Source organism: Tursiops truncatus, chromosome 9 (assembly GCF_011762595.2).
Source record: "Tursiops truncatus isolate mTurTru1 chromosome 9, mTurTru1.mat.Y, whole genome shotgun sequence".
Taxonomy (NCBI): domain Eukaryota; kingdom Metazoa; phylum Chordata; class Mammalia; order Artiodactyla; family Delphinidae; genus Tursiops; species Tursiops truncatus.
The window spans coordinates 92,839,600-92,852,380 of record NC_047042.1 but is presented as its reverse complement, the minus strand read 5'-3'; the positions used below and the strand labels follow the sequence as shown (position 1 = coordinate 92,852,380).

Sequence of the window (12,781 nt, the reverse complement as noted above, 5' to 3'; positions counted from 1 at the left end):
AGCCCTAGGAAACGAATACAGCCCCCATTCTGCTTCACCCTCACCCTGAGTGACCTTGTTCATTTCCATATTTTTAAAAACCATCCGGTTGCTGATGATTCCCAAGTTTATACACTAAAGCCGTATTACGTGAACAGTAATTTCAACTTTACCCACGTGGCAAAGAAAAAAGTCTTCCTTCCTCCATTTTTCCCATTTCTGCAAACCAGACTTTGCTTTCTGGTAACCCAGAGAAGATGTTGCTGGGGGTGAGGGAGATGCAAATAGGGGCCACAGTGCAAAGAGCAAAAGAAGTGGACCCCGGCTTCTGGCTTCCAAAGGCTCAGGTTCAAGAGACAGTAGAGTTTTCCAAAGGCAGTTTCTAATTGTTTACACTTTGGCTTTACATGCTGACTTTACACCTTAACCCTGAGGTCAGAGGAGACTCCATATATCCCCATCCTACACGTCATCTTTCAACTCCCAGCCTGTATAACTGACCACTAGACACATCTGCTTGAATGTCTCACAAACATCTCAAACAAGCATCTTCAAAACTGAACTCTGGATTTTCCTCTCTAACCAGTTTCTCCCTGTCTCTGGTGCTACCACGCTAATCTAAGCTATTACAGTCCCATCGTGGGATTCACTGAAAGTAGCCTGATTGCAAACCCTGCTTTCACAGTTGCCTCTACAGGGTCCATTCTCACATAGTGACAGTTGTGTCATAGCTCTTCTGGTTAAAATCTTTAAAAATCTTCCTAATATCCTTACTGTAACCTAAATCCTCATGAGGGCCACATGGCCCTGTGAAATCTTTCCCCTGCCTACTTTTTCCAACTTCACCTAGGTTCCTCTCTGCGTCACTCACTGCATTTCAATCATCCTGGCCTCTTTCATTCTTCTTAAATATGCTAAACTCTTTCCCACCTGACTGCCTGCCCCTGGTGGAGGGAACAGCACACGTGAAGACGCTGACATGGCTAGCTGTTTCTCAGCCTTTAGGTCTTAACTTCAAAGCATCTTCTCAAAGAGGCCCTTCCTAGCTCCTGAGGCTACAATAGGTGCTCACACTTCTCTCTCAACCTACCCTGCTTTTTCCTTTGAGTACTTCTTATTATTTGTTATTATATATTCATTTAGTTTTCTTATTTATTGTCTGTTCCACCTGTTCACCTCCTGCCCAGACTATGGGCTCCTTGAGGACAGGGACCTCTGTGTCTTGTGTATCAGAATATATTCAGTATTGGGCACTGTTATGGACTGAATTGTGTTTTCCCAAGATTCATATGTTGAAACCCTAACCCCCAGAGCGACTGAATTTGGAGATAGGGCCTTGTCTTGGCTCAGGCTGCCATGATAAAATGCCATAGACAGGGTGGCTTACAAACAACCAGAAATTTATTTCCCACAGTTCTGGAGGCTGGAAGTCTGAGATCAGGATGCCAGCACAGTTGGGTTCTGATGAGAGCCCTCTTCCAAGCTGCAGACTGGCGACTTCTCATTGTATCCTCACACAGCAAAAGGAGAACTAGCTAGCTCTCTGGTCTCTTCTTATAAGAGCACTAATGCCATTCAGGAGGGTTCTACCATCATGACCTAATAACCTCCCAAAGACCTCACCTCCAAATACCATCACAATGAGAATTAGATTCAACATCTGAATTTTGCGGGAACACTAACATTTAGTCCATAACAGGTCTTTAAAGAAGTAATTAAAGTTCTAAATGAGGCCATAAGGATGGGGTCCTAATCCAATATGATTAGCATCCTTGAAAGAAGAGGAGACCACGACAGGGGAACCTGAGGACTGGTGGCCATTAGCCAGGCAGAAGGAAATAGTGTATGCAAAGGCCCTGAGGTTGAGAGGAGCACAGTGTATTTTAGGATCTGAAAGGTGGAGCTCAGAGAACAAGGAGAGAGGTTCTAGAAGAGGCTGGTGAGGCAGGCCAGAGCCAGACCAGGCAGGGCTTCTCAGGCCACATGCAAGAGTTTGGAGTAAGGGCAATCCATGTTAAGGACACAAATGACAGGATCAGGTTTGTGTGGAAACAAGATCCATCTGGCTGCTCTGTGGAGAGTTTGTAAGATGGGGCTGGGGTGGGGTGGGATGGTGGGGAGGTGAGGATAGATGTAGAGAGACCAGGAGTCCACAGGAGGCAAAGTGCGAAACCGTGGCTTGAACTAGGGTGATGGAAGCAGAGATGAGCGGGTAATTCCAAAAGATATTTAGAAAGATGTACAAAAAAGAAAAAGACCAGGTCTTTGCCCTCAAAAACCTTACTTTTTCTGAGGATGGAAAGCCATGCCGAAGGTAGGAATGGTAGTAGATAAGGAATAAATAGGAAGAGGAAGGAATAGAACCTGGTCTAATAGAATCCTGAAAGTATTAAAAATGGAATTCTGAGGGGTGATATTGTAAGAAGAGGAAAGTCAAGATTCTTGTGCCTAATCTGTTTGTCTGATTACCTTACAAAATCCCCTTTGTAACGCAGAAGCCCCAACATGTATCAGTTCACTACTGGAAATAATATTTTGCATTAAGAGTTTTCTCTTTTAGCCCACTTTCATTCAGTTTTAGATCTGATTTTTTGCTACTCAACAGATCATACTCTTGGTTGCCTTTTTTTTTTTTTTTTTTTTTTTTTTGTTACACGGGCCTGTCACTGTTGTGGCCTCTCCCACTGTGGACCACAAGCTCCGGACGCGCAGGCTCAGTGGCCATGGCTCACGCGCCCAGCCGCTCCGCGGCATGTGGGATCTTCCCGGACCGGGGCACAAACCCGTGTCCCCTGCATCGGCAGGCGGACTCTCAACCACTGCGCCACCAGGGAAGCCCTTGGTTGCCTTTTAATTATTGGATTGCTGTTCTTTATCTGCAGTCTCTGACTAGCAACCTTATTATAACGATTGCCCAAGACTCAGAACTGCACAGGGCACAATAAAAATCTGGAAAAATGAAAATGCTTAAATTAAATAAAAATCTCCTAACAAGTAGCAGAGCACATTGGAATGGATTATATGAGTCACCGACTGTATGAATGATTTATTTTGGAAGTTACATCAGCTGAGGAAGATCATATTTTGATCTCAACATTCAATATTGAGGCTTGTCCTAATACCCTCATCACAGAGCCTCTGAATGAAATAGCCTCATGCAGAGATTATTAATCTATAAATAAAACCCTGATGGTCTATTGGGATTTACAACTACTGTTTTTAAAAATATTTGCTAGTGGCTTTAATGGTTGCTGCATATTTCTTTTCAGTGTCCCATATCTGTTTGTAACTGTGTGTGAGTGTGCGTGTTGTGTGGTAAACTTGCTAAACTAGCCATATTGTGATGTGCAGGCTAGAATCTGCTTCTCGTTCTTATTTTTTTTAATACACTATTAGATTCCATTGATCTTTTGTTTTAGTAAGTTTATTTTATTTATTTTTATTTTTGGCTGCGTTGGGTCTTTGTTGCTGTGCGCGGGCTTTCTGTAGTTGTGGTGAGTGGGGGCTATTCTTTGTTGTGGTGCGCGGGCTTCTCATTGCAGTGGCTTCTCTTGTTGCAGAGCAGGGGCTCTAGGCACACAGGCTTCAGTAGTTGTGGCACTCGGGCTCAGTAGTTGTGGCTTGTGGGTTCTAGAGTGCAGGCTCAGTAGTTGTGGCGCACGGGCTTAGTTGCTCCGCGGCACGTGGGATCTTCCTGGACCAGGGCTCAAACCCGTGTCCCCTGCATTGGCAGGTGGATTCTTAACCACTGCGCCACCAGGGAAGCCCATCTTTCTTATTTTTAAAGAAGAATAAGAAAAGAAGAAAGCCTTATAAAACATTAAAGAAAATCCCAATTTTGTGACTTGAGAATGCAGAATGGTTTTATGAATGGAAAACTAGAGAGCTATGTTCTAAATTCTATTCCTCCTTATTCCTCCTTTACTAGAGCAGCACAAAGGAATCGCATGGCAAGAGATCTCATCAGACACTTCCCAAAAGAGGAGATCCGAATGGCCAGTAATGACACGAAAGGGTACTCGACCTCCTCAGTAATCAGAGAAATGGAAATGAAAATGAGATGCCTTAACAGAAAGGCTAGAGTTAAAAGGACTGGCTGACGAAGCATTGACAAAGACGCGGAACAGTGGGAACACTCATACATTCCTGGTGGGAGTAAAGTTGGCATAACCATATTGGAAAACTGACAGTGTCTAGAAAAGATGAACATGGACATACACAATGATTCTACTTACAAGAACATCATTGTATTAGTTTTCTATTGCTGCTGTAACAAATTACCTCAAACTCAGTGGAATAAAACAACATATCTTTTTATCTTATGGTTCTGTAGTTCAGAAGTTCAAAATGGGTCTCCTGGGTTAAAATCAAGGTGTCAGCAAGGCTATGTTCTTTCTGGAGATTCTAGGGAAGAATCCTTTTCCTTGATCATTTCAGCTTCTAGAGGCTACCCATAGTCCTCGGCTGATGGTTCCAGAGCCAGCAACAGTGGGTGGGTCTCAGAATGCATCACTCTGACCTCCTTTTCTGCCCCCTCTCCGACTTGCACATTTACAAGGACACTTGTGATTACACTGGGCCCAGCCAGATCATCCAGGATAATCTTCCTATCGTAAAGTCAGCTGATTATCAAATGTACTTCCATTTGCTGCCCTAATTCCACTTTGCCATGAAATGTAACATATTCATAGGTTCTGGGGATTAGGATGTAGATATCTCTGTGGACCTGCCTACCACAATGGCTAACAGAAATGCATGCACGTGTGTATCAAAAGACGTGTACAAGGAGGTTTAGAGCCTAGTGTAGGTAGTGTCTTTATTGGCCCCCAAGTGGAAATAACCCAAATGTATATCAGTGGTAGAATAGATTGTTATATAATGTATATTGTAGTATATTCATATAACAGAATTCTTTATGGTAATGAAATACATTGAGTTACAGCTTCATACTACAGCTTAAATGGACCTCACACATATGTTAAGCAAGAAGCCAGACGCAGAACACGTACTGCAGGATTGTATTTACATATAAGTTTAAGAACAGGCAAATGTGTCAATTATACCTCCGTAAAGCTGAAAAAAAAAAAAAAAAAAAAAAACCCAGGCAGATGTGGTACCAGAGTCTAGGTAGCGGCTACACTTATGGAGGGAGAAGAAAGGTGATGCCTGGGAGAACTAGGGCTTCTGGATGATTCTGGATGATTCTAGGTCATGTTCTATTTCTTGACCTGAGTGGTTACATGGGTGTGTTCATTTTATGAAAATTCACTGAGCTGTGCACTTTAGATCTGTACACTTTTCGTATCTGTGTTATGCTTTGATTAAAAAAAGGTTTCTAAAATGACCCACCTACGTTACTTTTTCTTATTAAATGTCTTTAACTATTGGTCTCACGTCGCTGGGCAGCCCCGTGGAGAGGCCCACACGATTGAGTTTGGAAGCACATCTTCCGAGGCCTGTGAACAGCCACACCGCTGAGCTTCGAAGTGGCCCTTGGAGTCCTGGGATGAGGCTGCAGCCCAGACCGACACCGTGACTGCTGCCTGTGAGACCTTGAGCCAGACACCAGCTCAACTACTCCCAGAGGCCTGACCCACAGGAATTGTGAGACAACGGACGTTTGCTGTTTCAAATCGCTAAGTATTGGGGGTAATTTGTTACTCAGCAATAGATTGCTAATATGGGAACCACCTAGGGCTGCTTCACATTTGCAGAGATTTTGGGGAGAGGCCTGGCCTGTGCGGTCCACATATCCACGTGAAAGCGTAAGTGCAGCTCTGATCAGAAAGTCAGCCCCATAAGTCAGTGCCCTGTCAGGGAGCACAAGGAAGAGGTGTAGGGTGCAGCCCACATTAGTTGGGCAAAGGGCAACACCTGCATTACAGAAGACAGAAAACAGCGACGGTGTGTCCCAACGCCTGGGCCTAGACATCCCGGAACAAACACTAGGTAGAGAGATAAAGGTCCCATTGGCTGACACTCTGACACACTCCAGACATGGCGTCCAGGGCATGGATTTCTTTCCTGCAAGACTTCAGATGAGCCCTTCTTTTCCTCCAAGTACAGCACCAGTGGTCCCCAGAGCCTTTTCAACCCCTATGATGGTTGCTCAAGCCTTCCCCAGAGCAGCTGTGCTGAGGAGTGCTTCCAAACAACGGAAACGGGGAAGTCCTGTGACGTCACACCTCCCCTGAGCTGCTCCAGGCCCGGCCACCCAGCCAAGTGACCGAGCTCTGCCACTGGCTGCATGACTTCTCAGCTGCGCCCTCCACAGCCCAGCGCGCAGGAGCGGTCCTCCTACTCCAGGGAAACCTGTTGACAGACTTTGTGGTTATTGACCACGAAATCTGGCTGCACACGTTCCCACAGATGTCTCCAAACTCCATAATACGTATCGCAGCACCCTAGCTAGCTCGCGGGCTTCTGGAGACACAGAATTTGTCTCATGCACCCTCTGTAGCATCACACGCGCCCTTGAACTAGGGGGAAGGGGCCATGTGTGCAGAGAGATGCTGATTTCTACCTTCACACAGACGTGCCAAGAAAACGCAGCTTTTTTATTTCCTGTAACTGATCTGCTCTTCACCGTCAGCTCCCATCCCATTGGGTAACTCTGAAGAGAAACAAAATTAAAATTTGAGCAGTGTATAGCTTCATAGTTTATTTTGCTGGGTTGTTTGTTTCTTTGTTTTAATCACTCATCCTCTTTGTGGTGTGAAGCTCAGTAGTTCAGATTTCCTCCATACCTAGTTCCTTTCAAGGATGCTCTGTGGAAAGGTAGAGAGTATTCAGGGCCTTATGGTAGCAGAGATCGGGGGGCAGCCTTCACTGAATCATTTCACTCAAAAAATACTGATCGAGCTCCTACTATGTTCAGTACTATATTCCAGGGGCTGGATAGACGGCAGTGGACAAAGTCCCTACCCTCTGGCCTCATGGACCTTATATTCTGTGGGATGTGCAACAGATGATATATAGACTCCCAATATGTCAGGGGGAGATAGGTGATTATGTGGGCGGGAGAGGCAGGTTAAGGGAGACTGAGAGTGTAGGGCGGGGCTGTTCTTTCACGTGGAGTGGCCACGGAAGAGCCTACTAATAAGAAGACATTTGAAGCTGAGTTCTGAAGAAAGTGCAGGACCGATTCTGGGGGCAGGGCCTTCCGGGCAGGCAGAAGAGCCAAGGCACAGGCCTGGAGGCCAGAGCGGGCACGACGTGGAGCAGGGAGGGCAGGGACTCCGGGCGGCTGGGCTGGAGGGGGCAAGGGTGAGAGGCAGCCAGAGTGTGGCAGACCTGGTGCGCCGGGGGAAGGAGTTTTGCTTTCACAGTGAGATGAGAAGCCTTTGGGGACTTCGAGCAGAGAAGAGACATACATTTTAAAAGTCCCAGTACAGCTGCTGGTGGGGAACAGGCTACAGGGGAGCAGGCGTGGGCGAAGAGAGGTGAGTTGGAAGGCAACTGCAAAACTCCTGGTGAACGATGACAGCGCATGGCCCAGGGTCGTAGCATGAATGGTATGAGAGATAAAGAGGTCGAGGATACTCCATGGCTTTTGGTTGAGCAATTGGAAGACTGGCATTTCCCTGTAGAAGAAGAGAAGGCTGAGGGGGAGGCTTTCTGAGGGGAGATGAGGGCATGGACTTCAGTTTTGTGCAAGCAGAAGTGTTAAGGAAGGAACTGCCTTTAAAGGTCTGAGTTCAAGGAAGAGCAAAGAGTGGAGACATACGATTGAGATTTGTTGTGTATGGGAAGCGTTTAAAGCCGTGCCAATGCATGATATCACTAAAGGAGTTGAGTATAGACAGGAATTCCAGAGCTTAGAGATAAAGAGGAATCTGCAAAGGGGACTGAGAAAGAGGACGGGTCCCAGCCATTTGCCCTGGTCTCAATGTCTCTGCCCAGGGCAGTGTCTTCCGCCAATCCCAAGCTTCCACCTGCCCCCAGCACTCTCTGCATCCCCTCTTGGCCAGGGAAGAACTTCCGGATGCTCTGCTCTTCCTGAGCCGGCCAAGGGGACCCAGAAGTGCTGCCTCAGGGTCCTTCATGCAGCCACTTCCTCAGTCAATGCCTCATGACCTCTCTTTTGTCACCTTGGACAGGTGGGTCTTTGACTGGGAACAGGTAGCCTCCTCTAAGGTGTGTCCGGGTACATGTGCCACAAGGCCACCCTTCACTTTAACCTTCTCAGCTCCCCCATAACTACCTGTTTCTCTCCCGGTCCTCCACCTACACACACACACAAACACACACACACACACTGAAGGCTTTCCACCCCTAGAAACGGGCAACGAGAACCCACCTGATTCCTCATCCTAGCTCAGTCTCCCCTCAACCTGGATAGGTCTTCTCTCCGATGTGGACCTCCCTTTTCTAAAACGCACCCATCTATCCCACCAGGCATGGCTCTTCATATGTTAGAAGACCTATCCAGGTTTCTAGAATCTAGAAAATCCTCTTCTGGTTCCATAAATCCTAGCTTTCAAGATCAAGCTCTTGACTAAGAGGTCAAAGTAGTGAGGATTCGATACCCAAAGGTAATCAAGTTGCCTCTCAGTTCTACCCACCTTCTCCTTCCCTGGTGCAGTAAACTCTGTGACTCAGACTTGAAGGGAGATTGTTGCAAGTAATATGATTTAAAGGAGAAATGAAAATACGCCATTTTTAATATTTTCCAAATAGGATTCTCTTCTCGACCCATCTACCTGCAGATAACAATTCTCCCTTTCCCTTTCCCTCCCTACTCACCAAAAAGAGGGGGATCTAGAGGTGAGTTGTGAATGGAAAACCTTATAGTGAGGGCTGAGAGGGAAGGAAGTAGAGCGCAGACTGCACGAGAGGGCAGGTGAGAACCAGCAGACAGAGACTCAGAGCTGGGAAGGCGGGGCAGTCCTGAGGCTCACCTCCCGGTCTTCTCCAGGCTGGGAATGGGTTGGGAGGGGGCATATTTTTAATGTGCAAGGTCCCCGCCCCGGGATTCAAGTCCAAGCCCTGGAGAGCTTAGTTCTGTGGCCAGCGAGGGAAGCTGCAGAAGGAGCTGCTACTGAGCCCAAGGAAGATTCAGCACATTGATTTTTTTCCCCTTTATTTTTTTCTAGTCACTGTGGTTTGTGATTGAGTGGGGAGGTTGGGGAGGACAGCCAAGGCTTTTAAAGGTGCCAATACTCCAGCCAGAAATAAGGAAGAGTGGCTGCTAAAAGAGTCTGGATTCTCCGTTCCACCCTCCTGTGCCTCATTTTTCTTCTCCTCTTTCTGCTTTCTTAGATGACCCTGCCTGTCAGCAGTGTGATTAAGAGCTTTGCTGAAGTGCGGATCAGGACTCGGACGAGGGCTCAGAGCGGGAGTCAGAAGGCCTGGGCCCTGAGCCCGGCTGATGATCTGACCTTGAGCACATCGCCACCCGGCTCCCTGGTTCCTGCCTCCCTTCCTTCACGTGCGCTTTCACTCTGGCATCGATCAAAAAATAACGGAGTGTCTATTGTGTGCTAGGCACTCTTCATGCAGTCGTGACAAAACAGACACGGTCCTGCCCTCAGGAGGCTTATACTCTAGGAAGGTAGAGGACATTTAAGAAAGGGCAAGAAATAAATATGTGCCTACAGGTAATGTTAAATGCCACCGAGCAAAACAACCGCACACCATGGAAGAGAATCACCACGCAGTTGGCGGTCAGGGCAGCTTTCTCTCTGAGACATTTAAGCGAGGGCCACAAGGATGACATAAAATGGAGGTGGGACCCAGGTCATGCCCACGGGGACAGACTGCCAAGGAAACCAACAGATGATGAGGAAAAGAGCTCCAGTTGACCCCTCATCTGGTAGGACAGATTCAGGAGCTACTCGCCACATTTTTTAAGCTTATTCACTTCTTCGTTAGCACCAGCCTGTAAGGTGGCACCTAGAAATCCAGTGTCTGAATGTCTCCTGCCCTTGACAGAACCATGTTAAGTGCATAGTGGTACAAGTCTGCTATTTTCTACTTTTAAAATAGGACTTTCTAAATTGAAAGAATTTGTGAACGATGCTATAATAAGGATCTAAAATCCTTCTTATATCAAAAGTCAGGAAGCAGAGATACTTGTGAAATCAACTCTCTACATTTTCATTTGGGAAAGCCTCAAATTCTTTTATAGAAAATTGGAAATTGAGTGTGTCCCAAGATCTTTCTTATACAGTCGTAACATTCCCATCTGGTAGACTCCGAGCAATTACCAACAAAGATCAATAAAGCCAAGTTTTACGCTATGGTTACAAATATTCTTTCCATTCTTTTCTCCCTATTATCCATCTCCATGACCATTTACTCAGCAAACATTTCCTAGACACCTACTGTGTGCCAGGGACCATTCTTCACACTGGCTGGGAATATAGCAATGAACAAAACAGAACAGACTAAGTCCCTCTTCTCGTGAAGCTTACCTTTTGCTGGAGGGAGACAGTCAATAAATAAACAAATTAACATGCAATGAGTCTGTTAGCCATTGATGACAAAAAGAGAAAGAAAGCAGAGAAAGGAGATAGAGAGTGACTCATGGGGGTCAGAGTTCCTACTTTGTACAGAAGTCAGAGAAGATGGTATTTGAGCAGAGACTGGAAAGACTCGAGGGGAAGAGTGTTCCAGGCAGAGCAAACAGAATATGCAAAGGCTCTGGGTGGTGGGGTGTTTGATGTGTTCTAGAAACAGGAAGCTGGTGTGGCTGGAGTGGAGTGAGAGGTGTCTTAGTTTTCATACTTCCTGAGACAAGGATTTGGGTACAAGGGGTTTCTGGAGGTGATCTTAGGAAGCACTAAGAGAGAGTGGGAAAGAGAGAGAGGGAAGGAAGGAAAGCTAACAATGGGACATTAATGAGTGGGTGTCTCAGTGTGGGCCACTGAGGCTCAGTCCTGCTGGGGACCTCTGAGAATACATGGGACATGCCTCAGAACTGCCCCAGTGACCAGTCAGGAAGTTGGGTATTTTCCCACTCCTGCCTCACTGCTGAAGATGGCTTCTGGAAGCTGCCCCTGAGGCCACAGAAGACTTCCAGGCAGATGCACAAAGACCACTGGAGCCCAGGCCAGTGTTACCAGGTGGCGTCTGGGGCAAGCCAGGGGTGTGGGCAGGGCACTGACCCCATCTGCTGGAGGAGGCAACAGGAAGAGATGAGATCCAGAGGCGGCGCCGCCCAGATCAGACGGGCCTGCTTGGCCTCGATAAGAACTGCGGACTTCATCTTCAGCATGGTGGCAAGCATTTGGAGACTTTAAGCAACATGATCTGATTTCCACTTTTAAATAAAAATATTATGGGGGCCGGGGGGGAGGGATAGACTGGGAGGTTGAGGTTGACATGTATACACACTGCTATATTTAAAGCAGATAACCAACAAGGACCTACTGTACAGCACAGGGAACTCTGCTCAATACTCTGTAATGACCTAAATGGGATAAGAATTTGAAAAAAAAATAGATGCATTTCTATGTATAACAATCACTTTGCTGTACACCTGAAACTAACACAACATTGTCAATCAACTGTACTCCAATATAAAATTTTAAAAGAATGTTTTTAAATATGTGGTATATACACACAATGGACTATTACTCAGGCATTAAAAAAGAATGAGGAGAACCGACTCCCTCTTGTGAGAGCACCGGAATCACAAATAACTGCTGAACAATCATCAAAAGGAAGACATTGGAACTCACCAAAAAATATACCTCACATTCAAAGACAAAGGAGCAGCCACAATGAGATGGTAGGAGGGGCAATAAACAAATAAACAATAAAATCAAATCCCATAACTGCTGGGTGCGTGACTCACACACTGGAGAACACTTATACCACAGAAGTCCACCCACTGGAGTGAAGGTTCTGAGCCCCACGTCAGGCTTCACAACCTGGGGGTCCGGTCGGGTCCGGCAATGGGAGGAGGAATTCCTAGAGGATCAGACTTTGAAGGCTAGCGGGATTTGATTGCAGGACGTTGACAGGACTGGGGAAAACAGAAACTCCACTCTTGGAGGGTACACACAAAGTAGTGTGCGCATCGGGACCCAGGGGAAGGAGCAGTGACCCTGTAGGAGACTGAACCAGACCTACCTGCAAGTGTTGGAGGGTCTCCTGCAGAGTCAGGGGGTGGCTGTGTCTCACCGTGAGGACAAGGACACTGGCAGGAGAAGTTCTGGGAAGTGCTCCTTGGCGTGAGCCCTCCCAGAGTCCGCCATTAGCTCCACCAAAGAGCCCCGGTAGGCTCCAGTGTTGGGTCGCCTCAGGCCAAACAACCAACAGGGAGGGAACCCAGCCCCACCCATCAGCAGACAAGCAGATTAAAGTTTTACTGAGCTCTGCCCACCAGAGCAACAGCCAGCTCTACCCACCACCAGTCCCTCCCATCAGGAAACTTGCACAAGGCTCTGAGATAGCCTCATCCACCAGAGGGCAGACAGCAGAAGCAAGAAGAACTACAATCCTGCAGCCTGTGGAACAAAAACCGCATTCACAGAAAGATAGACAAGATGAAAAGGCAGAGGGCTATGTACCAGATGAAGGAACAAGATAAAATCCCAGAAAAACAACTGAATGAAGTGGACATAGGCAACCTTCCATAAAAAGAATTCAGAATAATGATAGTGAAGATGATCCAGGACCTCAGAAAAAGAATGGAAGCAAAGATCGAGAGGATGCAAGAAATGTTTAACAGAGATCTAGAAGAATTAAAGAACAAACAAAGAGAGATGAACAACACAATACATGAAATGAAAACTACACTAGAAGGAATCAATAGCAGGATAACTGAGGCAGAAGAACAGATAAGTGACCTGGA

At 46.6% G+C, this 12,781-nt stretch overlaps 1 long non-coding RNA gene across 1 annotated transcript; it reads right to left on the bottom strand.

Annotated features, from left to right (window-relative positions):
- Window positions 1–6,635: 6,635 nt before the first annotated feature.
- LOC141279487 (uncharacterized) lies at window positions 6,636–12,197 on the bottom strand. Its single transcript, XR_012333760.1, has 3 exons — window positions 12,058–12,197; window positions 7,353–7,562; window positions 6,636–6,746 (listed from the first exon to the last, which is right to left on the bottom strand). It is a non-coding gene; the product is annotated as an uncharacterized lncRNA (long non-coding RNA).
- Between the last annotated feature and the right edge of the window lie 584 nt (window positions 12,198–12,781).